Raw genomic sequence first — 7,545 nt, 5'->3', positions numbered from 1 at the left:
AGAGAGAGAGAGAGAGAGAGAGAGAGACAGAGAGAGAGAGAGAGACAGAGAGAGAGACAGAGAGAGAGAGAGAGAGAGAGAGGAGGAGGAGGAGGAGGAGGAAAAGGAGGAGGAGGAGAAAGGAAGAGAGAGTTTTACCCTGTAGTCCCTTTGCCCTCTATTTCTGGGACTCAGCTAAAAACCCTGGGCAGCTCTGAAATTTGGTTAATCTCAATGGTACACTAATTACCCTATAAAACTTAGGTTGTTCTTATTAGCTACTATATTTTTCCATGTTATCAAGTAAAGTACTTCCCCCCCCCCATCTTACACCTATGTAGTCACTTTAAAAATGCTTTTACTTTTTGAAATCATCATTTTTACCTCGGCTAGAAATCACTTTGGGGACTTAAATTTTCATTCTGTTTACTGAATGTCTCAAGTGGTAAGAATTTAATTGTTATCTGTTTATTCCTAAGGAGACACAATAACTTTTACTAAATATACAATAATAACCACACTCAGAAGAATGAAGAAATGCCATTCCATGAAAGCAAGGTTATATAAAAGATTTTGGTTAGTCAATAACCTGAATTATAGAAGTATGGCTGTAAAGGAGGGAGATAGCCCACCTCCTTATATGTTTTATAGGCTTTGCTTTTTAACCTAAAAAGAATGTGTACTTAATTGTTTTCCTTAGACTTTTGAAGGGTCTGGAATTATGGCTTTTTAACATACTTTTTAAAAATCATGATAAAAAGAGAAGATACAATAAATAAAGATAGAATGAATTAAGTCAGAAAAAAAAGTTTTTCTTTTGTTTTTCTGTATTTGGGAAGTAAGGCCAGTATAGCCGTGAAGGCCTTATTTAGCACTAGAAGAGGTGGTTTTAGAATAAATAATTCTCCCTGAATCTTAGTTGTGAAGTAGGTCTTCAATTTTTCAGGGATAAGGATTTTAGAATTTGTTTAGTTTATTTGTAATCTTGAGGTTGTAACAGACAGCTGCAATTTTAGGAGCTATAATTGATCATTTGAAAATATTCATTTTAGGTTTTTACTTAGAAACAAGAATGTCTTTTGGGGGGGGGGTTGTACCTCTTCAAAATATGACATATTTACTTGGGAGAGGTTTTGTAGGAAAGTAACTTCTAGTACTGTTATTAAAAACAAACAACAAAAAAGATTTTGACCATCATGCGACTCTCTTTTTCCTTTATATTTCTAAGCTCTGCTAAGCTTGTCCTGGAAGACTTCAGCTTATTCATGCTGTGCTGATGCTTTTGTTTAACGGGCATTTCTTCCAGCTTTTCCACTTAAACTAGCTATCAGAACCCTACAGGTCAACCTGATAGTTCAACTTACCTGAAATGTCTTCTGAGGTAGTGCGTGTGATTTTGTGTCAGATAGTCACCTCAGTGGGGAGCTGCAGAGCTCACCTCTATCTTCCAAGGGTTAACTGTAACCTGTAATAATAATTTGGTGATACAAAATGCTTTTTATGCATTACCTATTTCCAGAGGCCTAATTTAGGTTTTGTATCAAAATGGATATCACAAACACTACAGCTTCCTACTGAGAAGTAAAATGCTACTGAGAGACTTTCTGTTATTCCTTTGGTGCCTTCTGGGAGAGGTGAAGAAACAGGGAAGCAATTACTAGTCCCTTGAACAGTAGTTGAGGAAAATGGTGGTAGAGAATGGATTTTGAAGGCAGAATAGCTTTTTATGGGATTGTTAGATCCAGAACTGACCTTTGTTCTATTACGCTGCATATGAGACAAACTTTAGCGTGAGGAAAAAATATCAAAAGTGGTTTCAACAGATGCATTATTTTTCTATGCAATTTTCACACCATATATTATAACAAGGTGTATAGTAACTTGGTTTGCACAAGCAGACATATCAGGCTAGTAATATAGTACTTAGGAAGATTTCCTCCTTGAAAGCCCAGTTAATTTGTTATAAGCTCTGTCACAACTGGCACTGAGTAAATTTGTAAAGTACACTGTTATTTCATCCTGTACCTTTTCAACCCCCCACCCCATCCTCCCAATGTTCCTCATCCTCCAAATACCCAGCGCTTCTATGTTGCCCTAGTTCCACTGATCACAGAAAAGAGTTGAATCAAAGGAACTGGTATTTTATCATAGAAGCTCCCTATTGCCTCTAGGAAGAAATACGAATTCTTCCAGTGGACATTTATAGCCCTTTACAATTTTGTTTCCAGGCCAGGGGTGTGATGGTGAATGTTTAAAACTGGCTTTGAAGGAAAAATAAAAGATGCATGGCAGTTAAATTTAATCTACTTTTTCTCCATCGATTTCTTAAGAATACACAATCAACAGAACAATAAAGCAAGCCTTAATTTGTAGTTTTTGCTCACAGTGAAAATTTAACAATCAGGTCTCTGAAGCCTGTTTGAGCTGCCTCCATCACAGTGGCTATTACACATTATTTGACTCATGCATTCCATCCTGCAGTCCAGCCAAACTGATTTCCTTGCTGTTTCTCACATGTGACACTGAATCTCTTGTCTCCGTGTCTTTGTACAAACTTTTCTCCTGTGCCTGGAATTTATGTCTTCTTGGAAATGCTAGTTTTCTTCAAGGCTCAAATTGACTACTACCTCCTACCTGAATCCTTCTCTGATTCCCATTAACTGCTAATGCCTTCTGACCAAATCGGCTTGTATTTTTTTTCCTACCCAAGTCAATCAACCTGTATTTTACTTTATATATAAGTACTTGCATGTGTATATTTGGTTTCTCTCAAAAGAACACAAAGTTTTTGAGGGCAGACACCATTGTCTCCCCTCACCATCCTCCCCCTTCCTCCAGGACCTAGCACTGGGCCTGTCAGAGAGTAGGCACTTGATAGATGTGCATTGGTCAATTGAAAAAGCAAACTCATATAGAAGTCTTAATTACCTCTTTCAGGACTGTGTAACTCTTAATATGGCATCTAATGGAGAGAATAACAAATGTTGGAATTTAATAATTAAGGATAAGCCGGTAGAGCACAAATATGTGTATGGTGGAAGGTAGTTGAGGGAGTTCCATTCATTCACACTAGGTAAACCATATCACACATAAATCAGGTTTTTGTATTGACTGTTTTGCAAACTGGGAAACAGAGATATGATAATGAAAGTGACTTACTTGCTAGCAATCAGTAATGGAACAATGCTTGGAATTTATCATTTTAACTAGTTGAAGTCCTACATGACAACCTCTTGCTTATGTTCCTCCTTGGATAAGTCCTATCCATACCTGATCAATGCATGAGAAATCTTCAATATGTTGGGCAAATATTCAAGAGTTTCATCCCAGAACTTCCACTCAAACACTTTCAGCCCTTTGCTCTTACATCCTTTCTGGGAGGAAAGGGTTTTTCTTGGCCTGCTGCTTCCCCATGTGGCCAGCCCTCTCCTCTTCTCTGTACTCTGGGGATGTACTCTCAGAGTACAGGGCTTTTCTGGGATCAGCCCTGAAAAAGCAGCTGTCCTTTCCCACTCCCACTCCAAGGATAGGCATGCTGAACACAAACTTCTGTCACATACTTGATTTCTTCATCTCTAGGGCAGTTTATTCAGATGTGTTTTTAGCTAAATTAAAGGAGAAAAACATTGCCTGAATTCTTTATACATTAGAGGTATATGGTTTGTAGAATCTTCATCCATGGATCATGTCATGTTTTCTCTTTTAAGCAGTGCAGTTTTAAGTAAGTACTTATTTTTAAGGAGTCAACTGTTGCAACAAATTATGGATTTTTTTTTTGGTGTGCTGTAAGCAAAGTGTTCATTATTAATTTTTGGTTTGTTTGATATCAATATGTTAAGTGGTTTCTGTGGGGTAAGCCAATTGGCCCACTATACGTACTTCCTGGTTTGCTGGCCCTGGTTCCTTTTAATAAAATTGCCCTTAAAATCCAAAAGACTTTCTACTAACGTGGTCTAGGGGTTTGGTCATTTGCCTTAAAGAGCATTCAGATCTTCATTTTAATGACAGCTTTCCACACAGAGCCAGAGGAAAGATAGAATCATGACTTAAATTAGAGTTCTCTTGTCCCTTGTAATTCACACATTTTCATTCTGAAAAACTTTCATTGTCCTAGGAAGATGGGGTGAACTAAAATAGAGTTTCTGTTTTCCTTTAAAAGTCGCTTGCTATTTGAAGGTTTATTTCAGACCTTCTACCTACTCTTGTGGGTTTTTTTTTTTTGGTATAGTTTAATATCCTTTGTTTTTATGGCATTGTTGTTGTTGTTTTAATGATTGGTGAGTAGAAATGTGCCAGTGACATGCTTTGGGATCTAAGCCTCCTTTGGACCCCATAGGATGTCAATGGACTCATTAGGATTTAGCCAAGTTTTATGCATTATTCATAATATACATTCACAGCATGCACCCTAACGACTGTCTCCTGTGACTGCTTAGTCAGAATCATTTGCATGCTGTATTATAGAACCATAATACAGAATGCATTTAGCCACATTTTGTGTATTATCTTTAATACATATTTCCAGAATACTCTGTTATGGGGTATGTGGTGAATGTGTTTAAACAATAGCATGCACTTGTGCATTATGATTCCATAAAAACAAATGCATAATAAAAGTCTTGATGGAAAGTAATTATTGCATATATTCAATAGCAGTTTTTTTATAAAGCCTTTATATCATTTCCATTTTGCTTTTTTTATTTGATTATCTAGTTATTTGTTTTTTGTTTTATGGCTAGTGGACTCATGTCCTGAAAATTTTCATTTTGATAACAGCCTACCTGCAATATCCTTCTCCTATTTTTACCTTGTTACAGTCCTAAATGATCATTTAAAATAGAATATTTAAAAGTTGTCTTATGATTAAGAAAAGAACATGTTTCCTAACTACCAATTAAAGATCTGTAGGTTATTTTCAACACACAAATAACACCTCTAGAGAAATTCACACCTGATGTCCTGTGAATTCAGGCATATGAGGGTTCTGGGTTCTAATGAAATCTGTACTACTGAAATGCTCAGTGACTCAGTGCTTTGTCTTTTCCTAGCTCAGTCGTCTTGTCTATAAATGGAGATTAATAGCGCTAGAATCACAAATGATCGGAGATTCACTATATTTTTATTTTCATCTTCTTTTTAAAGGGAACATAGAGAAGAATTTGAGCAATACATTTGTAAGTAGCAGTTGAGAGAAAAAGGAATCTAGTACTTCTATTAACCAATAAATATGGATAACAGTTGCTAGTTTATTTCTGTAGGATAGTTGGAGATTCCTTACAAACAAGTTTACTATATGGTGACCTTATTGAGGAGAAAAATGTAATGACAAGTCAGTGAAAGCTTGATGGTTTTCTTTGTTCACTGATGAGTACTTGATAAGTTAAAGTCACCTGATTTCTGGTTAGATACGAACAAACTTTTTTCTTTTTACTTATTTGTCACTTTGAAAACCCTGTGATTCATTTAATGACCCTAGATTTTAGTTTTATTAAATGAGTGCCTCAACTTCTTCTTTCATTATGAAATCAGTCAGTAAAAGATTTAAAGTCAATCAATGTTTATGCAAGATAAGACAGGGATTACTCAATTTTAAGATTATAATGACCCTTTCCCCTATAAATTGTTTGATTCTGTTTTTTTTTTATTTTAATTCAATTCAACAAATGTGTTAAGTACATGATATAGGGACAGCATTGTGTCTGTGCTAGTTATTTTGGGATACAATGGCAAAAATGGAAGTCCTTAACCTCAACAACAGCTTCCTCCCTTTGGGGTTGAGGGGAGTATAACATATCCATAGGTCCATAGCATCTCTCCTACTTATCCCCTTTCCCCCCCCACTCACAGAGCCATAACCCTAGTTCAGACCTCATCCCTTTTCCCATGATGAATTAGAAGTCCAGTCATTCTAAGTGATCCAAAGAGAGAAAAATACTAAAAAAAAAAGTATGGTAGTATAATATATCTTGGAATAATAGGTGATACTATTCCATCATGTCAGAAAATAATTCCATTTTAAGTTGTTCCAGTGATTATTCCTTGGCATAATACCCTTATTGTCTTCTCACAGTCAGACAAATTCACACATATATTCAGACAAACAAAATTTCCTTGTTTGTGATTGCCAGATTGTTCTACCCTACTTTTGAGCAAGTTGTACTGGATCATACTGGTTATAGTCCTTAAGCTAGAAGAGCTAAGCCTGGTTGTATTAGATGACCACAACAAGTTTTCAGATAAGACAAACTTCTAAGTGGGAAGAAGTTGCTAAGTGTTGATAGCAGAGGGTGAATCTGGAAATGTAAAGGGAGAGTAATAAATAACCCTATTCTTCTTCTGATCACATCTGTCTGTCTGTCTGTATGTCTGTATGTATGTATGTGTGTGTGTGTTGAGAGGGATTGGGGTGGAGAGATGGACTGGGCAGGGACTTAATGTTGCATACAGTGCACCCACTACTGGAAAATATGTCTGTGATGTGATGTCTTCTGGGGGAAATTAGTTTTCTATGTGTACAGGAAGATAGAAAAAAGGTGAGAGAAAAAAAAAGTTGTTTAATGGCAGAACAGAGGTTCCTGAGGGTACAATGAAAGAATGGGGTAGAGAAATGGAGAAAAGTTCAGTTTCACATAAAATTCTTTTTATTGTTCTTTATATATTGGAATGTTTGCTGATGATTGTTACATTCATAATAAAACATGACATAAGAGACAATTAAGTATTTCGTTTATGTCTTTTTGGAGGGGGGAAGGCAGGGCAATTGGGGTTAAATGACTTGTCCAAGTTCACAGAGCTAGTTTAGTGTCAAGTGTTTGAGGTCGGATTTGAATACAGATCCTCCTGACTCCATGAATTGAATTGGATGTGGTTGCATGCAATCTGCCTGAATGAAGGGAGTATCATAGACCTCTTGAAGTTCCAAAATTGTTGTTGTTTTGTGTGTGAATATACACATATATTCACACATATATATGTATATAAACATAGATACACATGCATATATGTGTATATTTTTATAAAATGTTATACAGCTATGTGTGGCACATAAGTGCATTGTAAACTACAACTATAAATATAACCAGATATGTGTATATTTTATAAAGAGTGACTATAAAATAATAACACATAATCTTACATAAATTATATAATAATATTATTACACATATGTGGTTTATTAATTATAATAACAATTAATATTATGTTGTAATTACATAAATTAAACTTTATCACATTATATATAATTTTTAAATATATTTATGTAAGACTCATAAATGAATTCCATAATAAATACCAAAAGAGAAGTTCTAAAACATGTCCCAGGAAATGGTAACATTAAAAGAAATATATAGTTTCCTCAGTACTATACTTTGAAGACAATAATCTTCTGGGTAAACTACTCCTCATGTATTTGTATACAAAAATCAGTCATGTTAGTTTTATAAACGAGTACACATTTACCCCCGCCTACCTTTTCTTTTGCATTTCATCCTATTTTGTATTATATTTATCTGTGTATATTTTATCACACATACTAGAATGTAAAGTCTCTGAAGGGGGACCAAATGC

General features: G+C 35.3%; 1 long non-coding RNA gene across 1 annotated transcript in view; it reads right to left on the bottom strand.

Annotated features, from left to right (window-relative positions):
• Positions 1 to 3,431, bottom strand: part of LOC138175788 (uncharacterized) — a 6,076-nt gene extending 2,645 nt beyond the window's left edge. Inside the window, exons 1-2 of the long non-coding RNA XR_011172091.1 lie at positions 3,139 to 3,431; positions 1,344 to 1,444 (exon numbers count right to left, since the gene is read on the bottom strand). This is a non-coding gene — a long non-coding RNA (uncharacterized lncRNA). The remainder of the gene's footprint in view (positions 1 to 1,343; positions 1,445 to 3,138) is intronic.
• Positions 3,432 to 7,545: the final 4,114 nt, after the last annotated feature.

The sequence above is a fragment of the Petaurus breviceps genome, unplaced genomic scaffold, assembly GCF_028583685.1.
Source record: "Petaurus breviceps papuanus isolate PSGF00001 unplaced genomic scaffold, PetGlider_PUasm1.0 79, whole genome shotgun sequence".
NCBI lineage: Eukaryota > Metazoa > Chordata > Mammalia > Diprotodontia > Petauridae > Petaurus > Petaurus breviceps.
The sequence above is the reverse complement of the archived record's forward strand: the minus strand, read 5'-3'. Positions and strand labels throughout refer to the sequence as shown.